Source organism: Lissotriton vulgaris, chromosome 12 (assembly GCF_964263255.1).
Source record: "Lissotriton vulgaris chromosome 12, aLisVul1.2, whole genome shotgun sequence".
NCBI lineage: Eukaryota > Metazoa > Chordata > Amphibia > Caudata > Salamandridae > Lissotriton > Lissotriton vulgaris.
Window position 1 is genome coordinate 742,939,560 of NC_141700.1, and position 19,988 is coordinate 742,959,547.

The window sequence follows — 19,988 nt, forward strand, 5'->3', positions numbered from 1 at the left end:
TGATATATCTTAAAAAGGGGCTTTCGTTTACATGTAATGAATCATGTACACATATATGCAGTGAGTGGCTGGGTAGTGAGTGTATATTGTGTTGTAGAGATTTGAGAGTATACTTGTGATGCCATTCACCAGATGCACAAGTAGCCCCCGTGTGAGATGTTGTTATTTACCAATGAGCCACATGTCTTCACAATCACCACCATCAAGGGAGTATGCAAGAGATGATTGATGGAAGATATAGTTGTTGTGTGTTGTTCCAGAAAAAGCAGGCTGCACATCATTGAAGCATCCCCTGGTAATACAGCAAGCTTGAACATTAATGGATGAGCAGCGGAGTCTGTTGTAGAAAAAGATTGCTTTGTTTTGAGGTGGTTGAAGTGCCAAATGGGTGGAGTTAATGCCACCTAGCACATGAAGGAAGTGGGCAAATGCATACAGTACCCTGGCCATTCTTTGCTTTTTTACCAATGACTTTGCCATGGCGATAAACTGATCTGCTCTTCTGTTGATGTATCATAGTGCCTGATGCAAGCATCCAGGCTGATTTGCCTGTGAGATGCTCACATAGTCAGAGTTGACCCTCCAGAAAGATTCAGTTGCATAAAATGGAGCACAGTGAGTATTTTGATATGGGTAGGGAAAGCCTAGGAGTGGGTTGTAGGGGAATCAAGCATCTTCTCCTAGTCTGCTACCATGTCAAATCTCACTTCAGCTGAAAAGTGGCATCTGACAATGACTGCCCCTCTTGGACATCTCAAAGCTATTGATCATTTACCAGTAACTCCCCTTTCTCCTCTGCAAATATTTATTCTTCAAAATGAGTGGATAGAAATAAACATATTAACTCTCATGGTGAAATCCGTCAAAGCTGTTTGGTGAGTTAATTTCTTATGTGGTCATCCGGAATGTGATTGATTGTTGTTGAAATGTTTTTTACCTGTTGAAGAGCGATGAAGTTTAGAACAATCACTAATTGCATTACCAGGTGTGATGCAGCTGTTGTAAGCCTGTAATAAAATGCAAAATAATTCACTTTAAGAAATAAAATATAGAATCTTACAAAATAACAATAAAAACGTTTTTAAAATGTAAACAAGACTTGCTTTGAAGATAAGAAAGATTTTTTTATTTGTAAGTACAAAAAAAATCTTTATCTGTATCTGCATATTTACTTAAAACCATTGAACAGCAAAGCAGAAGTGTTAAATTCTCTTCAAATTCATAAAACCATAATTTAACTCTAAATGAGGCCATTATGTATAAAACAATAATATACAAATTGTCTATATTAAAACCTTTAGCTGGGTGCCAGAGAGTGCAGTTTGCTGTATACTTTAATTATGTAAACCAGCAATATATGAATTGTCCATATTAAAATCTTTAGCCAGCATTTGTAGTTCATTTTAACGGAAGCAGAGACCGAGGATTTATGTCCAATATGTCAGCTAAATGCTGGAGTTTAGCGTCATTCCTGCAGGGTCCATGAATCGGACCAGGCGAAAAGCTAGCTGGCTATACCCTCCTTCGAAGCATGCTTTCACTGCCTGCCTGAATGTTCCTATATATTTTCCATTCAGGGCAGGTCTTAGTATGATTCTCATTCCTTGTCTAATCAGTAAGTGTAGCACGTCTTCTTTTGCCTCTTCGCATAATCTGCACAGTGATGTTGACTGTGGCCGTTCCCATGGGGGCAGATGCAGCATTAATGGCAGAATGTCTAGCCTCAGAAGAAGGTATTTTTCCTTCTTTGTTCTAGTAAAGCCTTCACCTAAATATAGTAGGGGTGTGTTAAATTTGGGGGTCTCTAGTTGGCAGAGGTAGGTACCTTTGACAAATAGGGACCCTTGCGTCTAGTCAGGGTAAGGGGCTACACTCCTAGAATAACCCCTGCTTAAGCCCTTGGTAGCTTGGCACAAGCAGGTAGGCTTATCTCAGAGGCAGTGTGTAAAGCATTTGTGAACACATACAGTAACCCAGTGACAACACTGCAGATGGAAACCACACTGGTTGTATTATAAAAATAAGTATTTTTTATATAGACTTAACACAAGACCAAACGACAAAAATCCACAATACTGTACTCAAGATATGCTTAAAAATAGGTTGTTCACTTACAATCAGTCTCTAGCAACAAATAACTCCAAAGTGAGTTATCACAATGTTTTGACAGGAGAAATCACAAAGTACGGCACCGACCGTGTGGTTCGCGGTGTCGGGCCCAGAGTCAAACACCTCCCCGAACAACAGTACCTTGGAAAAGCGATGAAAAACAAAGGCAGCTCAAGGCGTCGGGGAGGTGCGGCTTTGTTGGCGCTGTGCGGCGTTGGTTCCTTACGACCTCAGGAGAGGTGTAGACTTTGTTCCTTACCACAGCGCAGGGGAGGTGATATGACGGTTCCTTACTGCGTCGGTAAGGTGACGTCACGATGGCTACGAAACCACGGTTCCTTACGATGTCATGCTGTCGATGGATTCTCAATCACCCGCGTCGAGAATCAGCTCCATGATGTCGATGTGGCCGAGCAGCCAGCATTGGGTCCGCGGCACAAGTAGGAGCAGTGCTCAGGACTTCGGGTAGGTTACGGCATCGCTCGCTGGCATCGATGTGGCACGGCAGCCAGAGTCGGGTCTACGGTGCAAATCGGAGCAGTGCTCACGGCTTCGGTGCAGAAGACGGCATCGCTCGCCGGCGTCGGTGTTGCAAGTTCCTTCTGCAGCAGCTAAAACCGCAGTTCTAGATGCAGGCAAGCAGAAGGCTTGAAGTCTTGTATCCCTGAGACTTCAGGCAAGAGGCAAGCTCAAGGTCAAGCCCTTGGAGATCTTCCTTAAGATGATGAAAGCACACCCAGTCCTTTTCTCCTTTCTTTGGCAATGAGGCAACCACTGCCAGCCAACCCCAACAACACACAGCATAGGGGTAGTCTCCTCCTTCAGTTTCTAGGTTCTTCTCCTCAGCAAAGGTTTGTCTTGATTCCCAGAAGTGATCTAAAGTTCTTGGGTCTGGGTCCCAATATTTATACTACTTTTCTCTTTGTTCTCTGAGGGCAGAGACGCCTTTGCCTAGTTCAACCAATTCTGGTCAGTCCTGGAGCACTTTGTTTACAGGACTCCTTCTCTTCCTTTGACAGTGCAGGCCAGGGACATCAGACGCAACACAGGAGGTGGAGCCAGCTTTGTGGAGGGAAGGCACAGCCCTATTCAGGTCCCAGGGGCAACTCATGCCTCCCATCTACATGCAGATCTCTCTATTCAGCACTGTGCTGACTCACACTGTCTCCTGGAATCCTCCAGCCCCTGTCAATCAAACTCCAGACAAGGAATGCACAACCTAGCAGAGGCAGGCTTGTATAGTTAGGCAAGAAAATACTTACTTTTTAAATGTGGTATTTTCAAACAAAGAATGTTAAAACCAACTTCACTAAAAGATGTATTTTATCATTCTGAGTTCAGGCATACTAAACTTGAATTTCTATTTGGTTCCCTGAGTCAGTTAGGATTATAAGATGTATAATCTAACTGCCAATTCTGGCCTATGGGGAACAGTAAGCCTTGCAATAGTGAACAACAAAAATGGCTATAATTCACTATTAGGACATGCCACAAACATTAGGGCATGTCCTACCTTTTACCTACAATGCACCCTGCCCTTCGGCCTACCATAGGGGTGACTAATATGTATAAAAGGGAAGGTTTAGGGACTAGCAAGTGGGTGCACTTGCCCAGTCAACATGGCAGTACCAGACTGCACTCAGGCCCAGCAATGGCCGGCCTGAGACACACTTTACAAGCTGCTCTGGTGGGTGGCACAACCTGTGCTGCAAGCCCACCAGCAGCATTGGATTTACAAGCTCTGGGCACACGCAGTGCACTGTACTAGGGTCTGACAAGTAAACCAATCAAGCCAATCATGGAGTCACTAATCCATATATCAATTTACCATAGAGAGCACTTGCACTGTGGCACTGAACAGCAGTGGCACAGTGCCCAAAAGCATCTAAAACCAGCAAAAACATAAGAGGCATAGCAAAAACAATGGAAGGGAGACCCAGGCCAATGGTGCAAGGTCTAACAGGGGGCATCTAGAAAATCTCTGTATGACCAACCAGCTGGCTGCCCTCTACTTTAATGCAGCTTTCTCCTCCACAAGGGACATCATTTTTACCTTTTTATTTACCTGTTCTTTGAAGCTTTTGAGGGACCCAACAGTATCCCAAGAGTCCTGTAAGGTCAAACAGTCTAGTGAAGCTTGTAAATAGGTCTTTTTTCTCATCTAGCTCGTTCCATAGGTACACACTCAATGTCCCTGAATCCGCTCCCTTTATTTTGTGCCAGCATTTAGCGTAGGCACCCTTGCATGCTTTTTGTTGCTTTTGTAGACCAAACTCTAATCTTATTTGTGCCGGCGAGCTGTACTGTGTGAGGTTAAATATTATTCTCATTGTCCTGGACACCGTGCTTTCCAGAATGCCTGCATCTCTTCCTCTTAGGCACTCGCTTCAGTAGGTGATAGTGGGGAGGAACCTCGCTTGAATCACCTGTAGTAAAAGGGTGAGGTTAGGGACAGGTATTTCATATTTGATGTTTTTCATTGCAACCTCCAAAGCAGTCCTTCTTCCTGTTATGGCTTCTTTTTGTTGGAAGAACATGCCTTTGCTGTCCAATATAATGCCTAGGTATTTAAATTCTTGCACAATATCAAGGTCAGTCCCCCAATTTCCAGCGATACCGGTGTGCGGTCTTTTTCTGGTTTATTACCATTACTTTGGATTTGTACTTAGGATTTGTACTTATTCCATTCTTGGCAGAGAAATTGCTTGTGGTGTTTATCAAGTGCTGCAAGCCTATCTGTGTATGGCTGATTAGTATGAGGTCGTTGGCATAGAGTAAATTCGAGAGGGTGAAACCTCCCAAATTCGGGGCATTGTGATTGCAGTTGCCTAGTTCAGATGAGAGATCTGACATGAATAGGTTAAACAATGTCGGGGCAAAGACGCAACCTTGCTTCAGACCCTTGGTTTTTGGCATTCTCCTGGATAAGCATTTGCCGGCATCCAACTTTATTGTTACCCATGGAGTAAAATCTACAGGGACAGGAGTCTTGGAGAGATTTTCATTTTAGATAATTATGCCCAGAGTTTCTTCTTGTCAATGTCATCGTAGGCAGATGTATAATCTATGAAGCAAACAAAGTGTTTTATTGATGTTTTTAACAGAATCCATTAGGAGCGACAAGGCAAGTATATTTGTCGATGTCCCCATAAGTTTTTGAAATCCCATTTGATTGATGGGAATTAATGCGGTTTCGGATGCCCAGTCCATGAGTTCTTCCAGTAGAAGGCCCATTTAGTATTTGGTATTGTTATCTACTAATGTGACTAGCCTGTAATTTTTCGCTTAATTTTTGCTGCCTTTCTTATGAATAGGGGAAATGATTGATCCCTTCCCGGAGTCTGGTATTCTTTCTGCTTCTAAAATATGCCTGAAAATTGGCAATATTGCTGCCACCCAGTAAACCGGGTCTTGCTTATATAAAATTGGTGGGATACCATTGGGGCCCGGCGCACCCTCTGCTCTGCCTTTCTTGATTCTGTTCACAATCCGTTTAGTCGAGAAGGAATACTTAATCTCCCCAGCTTGCTTTTCTTGACCTGGCCAGTGTCTTCTGCTCCCCTGCACATCGTGTACAATGTCATCTTATTCGCTGACGAAACGATGCCAGAGACCGTAAGCCCAGGCTACCGCAGTCGGGCGAGAATTGCTTCCAGGGGCCCTTGGGTTCTGTAAGCTGTTCACTGTGTGCCAAAACCTGGCGCTGTTATGGGCTTTTGCATCATATAGAAGTTTGGCTCATGCCTTATCTGCATATTCTCATTTTGCTAACCAGATGAGTTTCTTCTTGCAAATTTTTAGCAACCTTAATTCCTTTTGAGTGTTATTTTCTGGACCCGTTTGATGAAGCATACTGCTCTATTTCTTTATCCCTTTATTCACCTTAATTGGGTGATTTGTATTATTGATAGTTGGTTTCTTTGCATGCTAGAAGGCATGATGTGTGTCATCTGTTTAGGGCGAACAAAGCGATACAAAGGGGGATGATGGACGGTGCGTTTGAGCAAATCAAACACTCACCCCCAGTCAACTGATCTGGGTTTGATCCATCACCATTCTTTAGCACACTCCGCCACCCCAGTTCAGACATGGCCATATGCAAATCAGTCTGACCCTAGGCTATATTGAATCCAGTGGCCAAGTGAGCAAGGGACTGACGTCTGAGCATACCCTGCCAACTTAGGGCGAACAAAGCAATACAAAAGGGGATGATGGATTGGGCGTTTACTCTTGATGTTGCACTTGTCGCTTCTTTGTTGGTGTGAGGGTCCCCAAGGCTTTTATTGAATTTAAGATGTTAAGATGTTTATGTTCATCAACTTATTTTTCTCCCACCGGGTTTTTGCCTCAGCCAATAATTTTTCCAGATTGCATTTTCTTGTGTTTGATTCTTTTGCAATTGACTGTTTACACAGTGCATGGGATCCCTACTTACTGGGTAGGTGCTGTACCGTATGCGCCCAATGTAAGCTCTTGTGGTAAGTGGTCGCTGTAGTCTGATGTTCCTATCCAGAAATCTGCAATTTTGTTGAACAATTGTATTGCAGAAAAGGTGTAAACTATGTTTGCATTTGTTGAAGCGTTGTGAAAAGTTGCCGCTGGCGGGCAATCTCCCAAGAAACATCCGTTTAGTGCTACCATACTCAGATTTTCAAGAAGTTCTGAAGCTGGCCTTGTTTGTTTGCTCCACTTGCAAATTTCCTGGTGCGGAATCTCCATGCCAAATTAAATTTTTCCACTGATTGGTCCCTGTCCAAAGGCCCTCAGAGGTGCATATTGAAATCGCCTACGACAATGAGGTTTGAGGTTACCTCTTCTGTTAGTAGCCTCGTCAGCTCAGCTACCAGGAGATTCACACAAGCTTTTCTATCTCGTGGGTGGAAATAGATATTTATGAGTATTGATTTGTTGATTATTGTCGAGGCCTGCTATGTCCATCTTAATGCTTTTATGTCATATGTTGTCATCGTTTTGATGGCCAGTTCCTTAACTGTGTTTATGCACTTGATTGTGTTATAAGTTGTAAGACCTCATTTTAAGTGCCCAAATTTGGCACTTCTACATGCCGGAGGATGGTATGATTTGTAGCCTTGTAATTTAAAGGGTTCATCTAGCCAGGTTTCTTGAATTAAGTAAGATGAGACCAAATTGTTGAAAATACAACAAAAGCTCCTTGTCCATGGTTTTGGTTCCTAGTCCATTTATGTTCCAGGAGCAGAGTCTCAACTGAGAGTCTTTTTTGAGTTGTTTCATACCCTGTCAGGTGTTCTTGGTCGAATTATTTATAGTTCTTGCTATCCAGGACCAATTGTTTCATCTGTTGGTTTTCGCTTCCTTGCCAAGGGCAACAAGTATCGGACTCTGTTGCGAAGACTGAGGTGCCTTGAGCCCCTTTAAGCACCAATTGGGTTACATCATGCCAATCCTCTGCTTAGTTTGCACCCCCTTTCATCCGGATTATAGAAAATTGTGGGGATCCTCTGAAATCGTACATCAAGGGCTCATCACCCCCCGCCTGACCTCAAAATGGTCGCCTCAGTCGCCTCAGTCATTGACTCTGTGAACTCTCCATCGACAGCTGAGACCCAGCTGTTTAGACTAAAGCCCAGATTTACTAAGGCTTTGCATCAGTTCCAAACAACACAAAGTGAAATAAAGTGACACAAAGTGTCGAAATGTCTCACATCTTATACGGCGTAAATGTTTTTTTCACTGTGAAGGTACAATTTTTTTTAAACTGTTTTGCAGTGCATTGCAATGCCTTAAAGCAAGGTGGTATTAACTGGGTAGAAAAACCAAATACCCACAGTTTGTGAAAGAAAGCCCAATCTACTAAAACAGACAGATCAGGCTGTAAATCAAAAACTGACCCCTACGTGAGACACATGTAAACAAAGTGAAAAACATCACATTGCTTGTGTGTCACGGTTCACCGCATACATGCAATTCACTGGATCCTTCCAAGCATAAATAGGTGTAGGATTTGTGCTTTCAGTGCAAATCATATGTTATATAGTGCATAATTATCTGTGTGCCATGTTGTGAGGCTGTGCATCACACACAGCAGCAGGACGCTAAAGTTAGCAAATACGGGCTGTCCTCGATTTTTCCCTGGTGCAAAACAGTGCAGTTAATGTGTCTGCTGTAACGCGCTATGTGAAAAAGTAGTACATCTGGGTCTAATGCATTTGTCAGCATCACCCCTGCCAGGACAGTTGCTCATCTGCAGTCACTAGAGTAGACATGCTCATCAGTCCCACATATAGACAGGAATGCAGCTGTGTATTGTGATGGTATAACCCAGTCACTGCACACTTACTCTTGGAAAAATTGTAGTCCTTAGAGGGATGATCTAAAATGGCTGGAGACTCTTTGCTGGATGTTCTTTACAAATGGTAATGGGAAATGTATGGATTTCACCCCCTCAAAAGCGTGATTCAGACATTAATCCTGGTCAAATTATAAACTTAATATGCAAAAGGGGGAACAGTGGAGGACGATATTTACCGGGGTCCAATGTACGTGTCCAATGAGTAATATACAACAATTGTACAAGGTTCCCCTGAGGAGGAGGAGGGAGGACAGGGAAAATTTTTTGAAAAACAGCCACTCTCAGGAGTGTGCAACAGGGAATTGAGTAAACCCTTTTCGGAATTAGGGTGCCTCACACAATTAGAGGGTTGGACAACAGTAGCCATCCGTCCAAATAACTGTATCGTGTCATCATTGGCCTCCTGCTCCAGCGGCAAGCTGGCGGTGCAATGCTTGCCGGGCAACACGTAGTGTTACTCTTTTGGTGGAGATCTTCTATTCCTGGCCAATGGGTGCATGCGTGTGAGGGACCTAAGAGGTGGGATTGTGAGCGTGAGTGAAAGTTAAAAGTAAGTCAGTAGAGTCCATTAGAACATTTTTAATCAGTGGCTCACTGCTTAATTAAAATTGATAAAGGGAGGGGTAGCGGAGCACAACAATAAGGGTGATGTGGCTTCGTTCGACCCTCGCCTATAGTGTGGTCAACATGTTTCACGCCAGTTAAGGCGATTCTTCAGGACCTATGGTTGCTCATCAATTAATGCGAAGTCTCCCCCAAATCGAAGAATCTTCCATATACAACCTGTATGTCAAGGCGGCAAGTGCTACTGCAATGGTCCTAGCCCTAGAAGTTGGGAAGAAACAAACAAAATCAGACCTGAATGTAATCAGGATCCTGTGCGCGGCAGCAATTTCCCAACATACTACTATGGTTAAGCTATACTAAGTCCAAACCCAGTGGGGTACAGGGAAAGGTGGAGGCTGTGTGTGAAAAGGGAAACTCGGGAAATGGTGTATCACGCAGAGCAAGTGCTACGGATGTCGTGGTTAGATCTCCACCAATAATTAATAAATAATAGTTATTATTATTATACTCAAGGTTGTGGCACCCATTCGTGCTATTTACAACATAGTGGTAGTATAAGGTGTATCAATTGTAACAATTCTGCAAGTACATAGTGAACAAAGTCCCGCGTGTATTCAATCTAGCCATAGTGGCGGTTTTGCCAGTTTATACATGTCTGCGAGATCTTACCTAAACCCATGAAGGTCGGGCCCCACCGACTGTCCCTGGGAAGGCCTGAGCGGCGGGGAGTCCCCTGCGTTGGAGGGTAAAATAGATATTTATTTTTTGTCATTAATTATTGTCATGGTAATGCGTGTGATCGCCAACCACGCTTTATTTCAATATATGGCCAAAGTTGACATTATGGTATTATTGCTGTTAGTAGTCAAGGGTGGTCAAGGTAATCATGAGCATCATGCTTCTACAATTACTCCTATTGTTAACATTGGGGCGGGCAAAAGCACGGATCAAGCAATGTTGCAGAGGAATTTAAAGGAGTTTAAATAACCCCTCGAGTGCTTAATGTCAATGCTTATGGTAGCGTGTGACGATCAAAGGGAAGGATTACGCAGTGTTGAGAGGCAGCTAATTTACTAGTTTTACTGCTTACAGGCGATCAAAAGCCTCAATCTCGTAGTGTTTTAGCGAAGCACCCTGTAGTGCGTCTCGATCATATTGGCATCCATTGAGCCCAAGGTGCCCCCACCACTACCATCACCCCACCTTACCTGGATGCTCTAGGCGGATGGCGGGTCAGAACCTACCCATCCCACAGCGGCGGTAACACAGAACAGCCGGTAGACCACTGTGCACTCCGTGCTCTATTAAAAGCCGGTAGCCGTGAGGGTTGCGGCGGGATGGGGGGGCGTGTCCCAGGGGTTGCTAGGGGACGCACCCAGGCATCGTGTGGACAGAGAAAAGGGGCAAGCGGGAAAGTGCTATTTCAGCAGAGCTGAGATTGCGCGCCATCTTGGAGTGTAGCAAAAACCCCAGCGTCAGGGATTAAAACGCTAATGGCAAATTATAAACTTGCCTTCTTTTTTCGAAGAATGAATCTAGGAACCCTACATTTACACAGGTCTTAAACGGATTATCATCTACAGCTGGTAGAAAGATGAGTGATGGAAATCCAGCAATGTATAGAAGTGTACCAGATAAGAGCATGTTTCTAGCAAATATATGCAAATATTTTGCTTAATAAAACGTAGAATGTTATACATATTTGGATTAGATATTTAATTAAACATTCTTTGGAAGATATACTCTCGACAGGAGCAGACTCTACATTGGATTTGCATTTCATATGATCATATGACCATACAATATATATGACCTTCTGATACAGCATTCAAATATGATTTACCCGAAATCACCCAAAACTAGAGCACACTTGAAAAACGTTTGTAAGCTCATAGGGCTCACTGTGAACAATAGCAATTTCTTTTCCAAATGCACAGTTGATTCAGGAGATACAAATAAGTTATCAGCATCAATTGTCTTATCCCTTATATATTGTATTGCCATGTTTCAGTACTGTAGCCTTCTTTTATTTTGATGCTGATGCATGTTCTTTTACCTCCCCCTCACCTGGCAGCTTCTCCACTACGTTCACCACGTCCATTTTCAGTCTGCCGATGGCGCTGACTTTTCATTTGATCGTCATGGCAATCCACCAGCATCGTACGACATTGTGAATTGGCAGCGAGATACAAAGGGCACCACTCGGCATGTGAAGGTGGGCATGTACGACTCTACTGAAACTCAGAAACTCATCATTAATACCAGCGCCATTATCTGGGCAGATGGGAGCACTCAGGTATGCCACCTCTGCATAAATGAAACAAAATGACAGAAGTAACACCAGGGCCGGACAGGGAAGCAAAATCAGCCCTGGAAATTGTGGTCAGACCAGCCACTGTAGGGTGCATGGCGAGTGCAGCGAGTGAGCATGACCACTACCAAAGACCGCTTGGGGGATTTTCCCCCACAAAGGAAATTTGGGAAAAATGGTGCATTCTAAAACACATTTGTCATTTAATGTGGAATTGGGAGCTTTTTAATTGTGGTGGGGACCCCCAAAATTGGCTGGTCAACACATCCCTTGTTTATTATTTGCTGATGACACGCTACATATTGCAAAAACTCCTAGTGGCATCCAAAAATTGTTAAATAGATTTGGAAAAGGCTTCCCAGAGTAGGGGATTAATGATAAACTGTGGCAAAACAAAATACATGGTTTTCAACCATTATAAGAAAAAGCAAAGGGCCCTTGTTTCTGGACTCCCAGGCTCTAAAGAAGGTTAAAGCCTTTGATTATTTGGGAATCAGGATAAGTGAAAATGTATCCTGGTCAAACCAGATTAGAAAGAGTACTTTGACCCTTCAGCATGTTGATAGAGCAGAGCACTATTGTGCAAGATCAGAACCTCCCCCTATAGACCCCTAGCCCATATATTATAAATTCATAAGACAAAGGGCTTAGGAGAGGCCCTATATGGGGCTGAGCTTTGGGGTCTGGATAATGTAAAAGAGTTGACCAGGGCCTAAAATAAGTTTATAAGGGCAATCATGAACCTCCCAGGATGCACACCCTTAATACCCCTTAGATCTGATTTAGGGTTAAGATGCATAGGATATTATACTATCCTAAGGGCGCTCACCTTTTGGTTAAGAATCTGGGTGAGTAGAACGAAGGTACCACTAAGGTGTGCTATGGGCGAACTCCTTGATTTACATAAAAAAACGGGGCGCTTCAAATGGCTCAAACAATTGAGGAATTGGTTCACCAAGCTTAGTATGAGTTATCTATGAAATGATCCAGTGTGTATCCAGAAGGCGACTATTCCTTTTTTTAAAAAAAGGTTCTGGGCTTTTATGGACCATGAATTCTTGATAAATAATTCTAATGGCTCGCTTACAATAAATTTTCTTAATTTTAAATGCGAGCTTACCTTTGAATAGTTTTTAGATGACATTGAGGCCCTTCAGGCCAGAGCTACATATTTGCAGCTCAGATATGGGATTTTACCATTGCACACTAGAAGAAGTAATTGGGCCAATGCACTTGTTTCATCTATATGCCCTGTGTGTTTGGATAAACCAGAGACCATAGAACATTTTCTCTTTTTCGGTACTGCATATAATGATTATCGGAAAAAATGGATCATCCCTGTTTGTCGCATTTTATCTTGCATTCACCCCTCTGATGCCATTAGGATATTTACGTCTGATAATACCAGGTGGCTTGTATTTGCACTAACTAGGTACCTTCTGTATGCGTGGTGGAAACGTTTGAAGTTTTTATCAACTTGATTTTAGTACATGTAAAACAGTATTTATTGAAATGAACTGTCATTTCTTCTTAACTGTAATTGTCTTATTTGGAACATGATGTTCTTATCAAATTTTATTCAATTGTTTTTGATACTGTATTATGATGGTTTTTATTCTTGTAAATGATCATTTTTGCTCTTGATCGAATAAATTACTTACTATATGTTGAATTGTATTAGTTTTAAAGTATAGTTAATTATGACTTTTCGGTGCACCAGGATACAACAATCTTTGTACGGGCTCTTCAATGATCCCTTCATTATTACCCTCCAACAGTGCCTCTTCAACATGTATTTAATTCAGTTTATAGCACCTCCCATACCAGTGGAGGATGTTGGAGCACTTTACATCAACACACATAGAGAGACAATAATTCATACATGTGTAAGTCAGTGAATAGAAAATGTTACATAGGAAATGGGGACTACAAGGTGTAGGATTCACATGTCATTCATACTGGTCAGTATTGTTTAAGAGTGCTTGGTCTGGAGGAAAAAAAAATCAGGATCTAGAACATTACAGGATGGCTAGGGTTGACTTTATTAATCAGAATTTACTAATGATGAAAAAAAAACCTTTTTTTGGCAAAATCGGGATCATGAAAGACTGGGAAAAAAATAACTTTCTAACCTGTACCATGCAGTTTGCATGCAGCACTTTCATGGTAGGCCATAGCTCACTGTGCTAGATTTTGATTGTAACTTATGAACTGCACAATAACAAAATAACCTCTGTGACAAAGCAGTAAATTACCGACCTATGCACTTAAAATACTGTTCTTTGCTATGCATGGTACACGTTCTTTGCTGCAGGTATATCAACCCTCTACACTTAGATGAGTCAAAACCACCACTAGATACAACTCTCATATCTTTTCAGCAGGCACATTAATCACCAGAGTTTTCTTGACAATTGTATTGTTGCCTGAAACCTGCTGGATATTCAATGAAATTTGCAGTCTTTTAAAACTGCTACACTGCTGCAAAACTGCCCCTACTAACAAAAACCAGCCCCCCACCCTACCCTTCCAGCCTCCCGGGGAAATGCCTAATACCCAGTAGGGTCAGTCCAGCCTTGTGTAACTGAGCCCTCTTACTTCAGATACTAGACGGCGTTCTTCTCGCTAAGCATTGCTTGTGTTTTACACTAGGGATGTGTGAGATGGCTGATCAGTGGTTTTTTTCTGAATATTTAAATATAGGAATTCAGGCACACACTGTCCTACAGTATCTCTTTGCTATTAAGACGTTTCATGTATGCCTTCTTTATGAGTGATCTGGAGAATTCCTGAGTGTGATGTACCTTCTGTTACCAGCAAAGAGAGGAATTATAACGTTGACAGCTGCCACTACACTCCCACATGTATCCCTGGTTAATTTTCTGGAGGGTAACCCTGCCAACATTTATTGGGTGACAAATTTCTTGAAGAAGCATATGGGGATGTTGGTGCATTAAGCATCACAATCTGCAAATTATTTCCCATTATGGAAGAAACACTGGTGTTTACTTGACATTTTTAGCACCTGATAAATTACCACTCGATGGAGTCTGATTTTTTGGGGTGTGATAAAAATCAGCCCAAGCCTGTTAATGAGGTCCTTAAGGTTTTGCTCCATGTCTGAGAAGTACTTGTATTCTCTCATGGAACGTCTTCACCAATTCCTAAGTTCTGGTATTCTCCTTTTCAAAGTAAGGAAATGCACTACTCAGCATCTGACAATACTTGCCCATTTAAAGTACTGTATTTGATTAATGCCTACCTGAATCAAAGGGATTGCATACTTCAACAAACTCCAGTTTGCCAGGGCAAGTTGTTTGGAGGCCCTACTATGGAATGAAATTCAATCAGGCGATGCCAGGCAACCTCACTTCCTCAAGCAAAGCTTCAAAAGGCAAGTATGATTTCTGTTATGCCAGGCTGACATGGACAATCCGGCAAAGCATAGGCAGTCATCGGCAGTTATCAACTCCTCCCAGCTGAGGCACGTACTCTGAACACTAAAAATGTAAGTTTATGGTTCTTAGTTAGTGGAACTGCCCATTTCTGAGCCACCTAGCCGGGCGGCGTACACCTTCTGAAGCAATAACGCGAATGGGGCTGCAGTGTGTATGAGGAGTCGCTCCAGCGTATCCTTTGGAGCTGCCCTGCTCTGTCAGAGGAATGGAAAGAACTCCTATGGCCAGGATGGAACAAACTAGGCATCAGAATTTGCTAGCAGGCCATTATTTATGCACTTATTCATGAAAAACACCACTTTGAATATCTTATTTGTCAAGTTTGTTGCCCTAGCTGTTAATAAACATCATAAAGAAGGGAGAACACTACCTGTGCTGTGGCATCAGTCACAAGCTCAAACATCCTTTATAATGGAGTGTCTTCCTTCTCTACAGCACAGGAAACAGCCTTTACCTCATGGCTTGACCCACGCATCGCCTTATCAATGAGGTACGAACCACAAATGTGTCTTAACAATACATTCCTTTACCACACAAGTTGTTACAATGACTTGCCTTAAGGAAAACATTGTTGGACTGATGTTGTACTTTAAGTCCAACACTTTCCTTACTCTTGTGTAGACTGGAGTTGGAATAGTAAATTATAGTATTCAAAGTCCAGGGCTTTCCCTGTAGCGACTTGCCTGGAAAAAGAATGCTTTGTAAAGACGCATTCGTCGTTTGAGCTGCATTGCGATGGCCTACGTGGACCTGACATACGACCCTACAGCACACAGAGCCAAACGTGGCCAGTTAAGTGATCTATGAATATTGCGTTTGGTTCAAACGAATGGCCAGCCAGAAGTGCTGTCACGGTGCCTGGTCATTGTGCTTGCCTGAGGACCTTTCAATGTTTTAAGAAATTTGTACTATGCTCAACCCCGCTTTGCTGAGTCCGCGTCCCACACCAATGTTATTTTTTAATTTACAGTGAAACCTGTTTATGAAATTCCCATTTTAAAGTGCAATGGGAATAGTTTTGTGTAGCGTACTCTGAGTTTGTATATATGTATTGAAGGCACACTGAACAAAACTATTCTTCAGTTTTGATGGGGAACATCTGTCCCTCGCAGACAACTACTGCTGGCAAAGATTTGCTGCTATTCTGCTCTTTGCAATTTGTACTCATCATCTATTGAAATTATTTTTTTTCTCTTTCCTTTAACAACAATTCTCATTCTTCTCTAAATATAACCATAAACATTAGAGTTGGCTGCAGGGTGGCTTGGTTCCTGAGCCTCACAAACAAAGCAATATTATTTGATTCGCTATGGAGTGCTACTGATAAATGTAAATGCCTCAAAGGTTATGGATATGAAATTCATGGTGTTTTAATCTGTAATGGCTTTAAGTAACTGAACAATAAAAAAAAGTAAGGGTCCCAAAGGGATTTCAATAAGAGAACCTACACATTTGTAAACCAGATTATTACCATGAAGGCCAGCTTTGTGTTAAATGACCAAAGATTATTGCTATCCTACTCAAAGTATTTTAGAAAGGCTGGGAGGGCCGGCCAAGATTTAAACCGGTGAGCATGAGGTCAGTATAGATACCTTCAGTGGATGCAGTATTGCACTCAGCCACCAGGCAATTTTGCAAGTCAATTCAAAATAGTTCAAAAGATTTGAAAATGGTTCCAAGGAGCTTGAACTCTAAGTAAACCATCTTGATGCTCATAACTTAATATGTGAAGAAGGCTGAAATAATGAGAGAAATTGGTGTTTGTCTGAATTGCTTTCAACTGCAGAAATTCTCCAAAGCCATTCTCTTTCGTGTGATAGGCTATCCATAAACATTTGGATTAATGTATTTCAGTTTCTATAAAAGAATTGCATTCTTCGGTTTGTGAACATTTTTTTCTACTTAATGTGAACAGCACGTTCATCACAATTGTACTGGTAGGGTTCTCTTACAACAAACATGCACAGGGGCAGGTTTAGGTATTAGAAAATGGAGAATATGTGCCCTTTTATTTCCACTATATTAGAATGATCATTATACATATTCTGAAAATGATAGCAAATCACCTACGTGTGGGAGGCCAGTTTCTATGCTTTTTAAACACTAGACTTGAAAAAACAAATTTTTGGAACTGCTTCTGTGGTAAACCGGCACCACTGCCTCTGCCCTGATCACATATGGCATTCCTTCATGTTTAGGTTTGCAACAGCAATGGTGGGGCTTTAATGCTAGCTCTGGTTCTTTGAACATAGCAATGGACACTTCAACAAACAAAAAAACAGTAATGACTGGCTGGCGATGCAACAGCAGCCTAACAGACCAGTCAGCCCCCTCCCACTATAAATAAAGCTATTGGCCGCGGGGAGGTGGTGGTCTCTAGGACCAGGGGGATCCACATGCAGCCACCCGCAAAATCTTTAAGTTAGCCCCGGGGAGGTGGTGGTCCCTGGGATATATGAAAACCCCAGGAGGGAGAGTTCATGTGGCCCTTCCCATTTGTTTGTGAGTCCCCAATGCTGAAGTTGTCCCAAGGAGGGGGGCTGTGCTACCATCTTAATTAAAACTTTTGGCCCCAGGGAGGTAGAGGGCCCCAGGTCTTCAGGGGTCCCTGTGGCCTGCATAATTTTTAAGTTAGCCCAGAGGAGGTGAAGGTTCCCAGGGCATATGAAAGGCCCTCTAGGGGGGTCCACGCAGCCCCCCTCCATTGTTTAAAGTGCACCCTGGAGGTGGTGGTCCTCAGGGCTACTGGAGCCAATTGGAGGGGATCACCACGGCTCCACCCTTAACATCAGTAAAGCCCCAAGGAGGTGGTGGTCCCCGGGGCTTTTAAGCCAGGAAGGGAAAAACAGAGGTCAGGAAAATAAGCAGAAAAGGCAAAACAGAGAGCAGAAAAACAAGCAGAAAAGGCAAAACAGAGGTTAAAGGAAGGAGCAAGAAAGGCAAAACAGAGCAGAACAGGGCAAACAAGAGGGGAGAAAAATTAGCAGGAAAGGCAAAACAGAAGGCAGAAAAGGAAAAACAGAGCAGAAGCATGGAACACTCACACTCTCATGTACCCACTCACAGACCCAATGAGACAATCATACACCCCTCATAAACCCACTCAGAATCTCATGCACCCACTCATAGACCCACACAGATACATGTACCCACACACAGACCCTCTCAGCCTCACAGATCCACTCACAGACCCACTATGAGATTCAAGCACTCACTCAGACACTCATGCACCCACACTCAGACCCACTTAGACACTCATGCACCCACTCAGATACCCAGTGAGGTACTTATGAAATCACTCCCAGGCCCACTGAGACAATCATACACCCACTCACACCCCCACTGTGACTCTCATGCACACTCTCAAGTTTACAGGTTAAACCTAGGAAATAAAGTTTAGAAAACCTTAGAAATTCACTTACAAATTCAAAGGTTACAGTGACGGTAGAGTTAGGAAATGGAATAAAAAAAAATAGAAATTCGTTGAAAAAAGCAAAGGTTGCAGGGATGTCATAGTTAGGTTCAGATTTTACTCATACAAAACCAGAGGAATTCAGCAGTTATTGTTACCTGGGCTAACTATAACATGCACTGCTTATGTCCTCATATTTTACCTCACTCATGACATGTTCAGTGACATCATTGGAGACATCCCAAATAACATCACTGATGACATCATCCACAGATCCACTAACACACTGACTCACACCTCATAGAACCTCTCATATACCAACTCTCAGACAACCCCTCACATAGATGATCACTGACCCATACCAGTACTCACACAATCAATCACTCATCCATAGTGCTACACAGACATCCACTCACTCATACTGCCACTCACACACCCACTCAATCACCCATACAGGTACTCACAAACCCACATGCTCACCCATGCAGCCACTCATAATACCACTCACTCACAAATAGGTAGTCACGTACCCTTTCACCTACCCATACAGCCCCTGACAGTCTTAAACTCAGCTGTACAACTACTCACATACCCATAGAACCGCTTACATGCCCATTCGCACATCCATACAATCACTAAGACACACTCACCCACCCTTACAACCACTCACACACCATTAGTCTCCAATACAGCCACTCACACACCCACTCTGACACGTACGCACCCACTCATAAAGCCACTCATTTACCCATACAGCTTCTCACACAACCACTGACACATCAAACTCACAGACCAATATAGTTACTTGGACATCCACTCACGCACTAATACATATAGTCACATAGTCACAAAGCCACACAGATTAGATATGTTAGAAATAGCATCACTAAATACCAGGACAGAAAGAATAGTAACTTAGCTTGTACTGCAGCTTAGTATATAACTGTAAGCCCTAGAAACATTTATGAAAACCTAATAGTCATGGGTTGATATCATCACTGTTGTCATTTGAGATGTCATCAGTGAAGTCATCAGTGATGTCATTGACCATGTCATGAGTGTTGTAATATGTGAGGTCATAAGAAGTGCATTGCGGGGAGGATCAATTATGGTTAGATCAGGTAATAAATAGTTAGATAAGGAATCTGTAAGTGCTGAATTTCACTGGTTTTGTATGAGCCTAACTATAACATCCCTGTAACCTTGTTTTTTTTCAGTGGATATATGACACTTACTTAAAAACATTAAAATAATATACAGAAAAAAGTAAAATTACATTAAAATGTTTGTCATCAGAGGAGTCACACTACTTTTCTACTTCCAGTCTGAAGAACAATTGGGAAAGGGTTGGTCTTTGGAGGGGTCAGATTTACTATTCCCACTCTAGTGTAAGCAATATTTTGCAAGATACTGGACTTTGAATTGTTTAGATTTACTATTCATACTTCAGCATAACAAAAATTAAGGAACCTGTTGCACTCTGAAGGGGTGAGATTTACTATTCATACTTCAATATAAACTAAACGAGGGAACATCTTGGACTTCAAAGGAGTTATTTTACTATTCCTATTCCAGCATAAGCAAAAACATGGAAGGTGTTGGACTTTGGAAGAGTTATATATACTATTCCAACTCTTAATCATTTAAAAAATAAAACATGAAATACCTAATAATATGACATTATTAAAACATATACTAATTAAAAAATACTGTAGGAATAAAAAAGTAAATATTTTAAAAAAGTAATACACAATAAGTTATTAAATACAAAAATAGAATCAATACAACAAATGCCTATTT

The 19,988-nt window shown here is 42.2% G+C and overlaps 1 protein-coding gene across 1 annotated transcript in view; it reads left to right on the forward strand.

The window, feature by feature from the left end:
* The window catches only part of LOC147678528 (extracellular calcium-sensing receptor-like), a 100,655-nt gene that overhangs the window by 66,510 nt on the left and 14,157 nt on the right, over positions 1-19,988 (forward strand). The window lies entirely within an intron of this gene.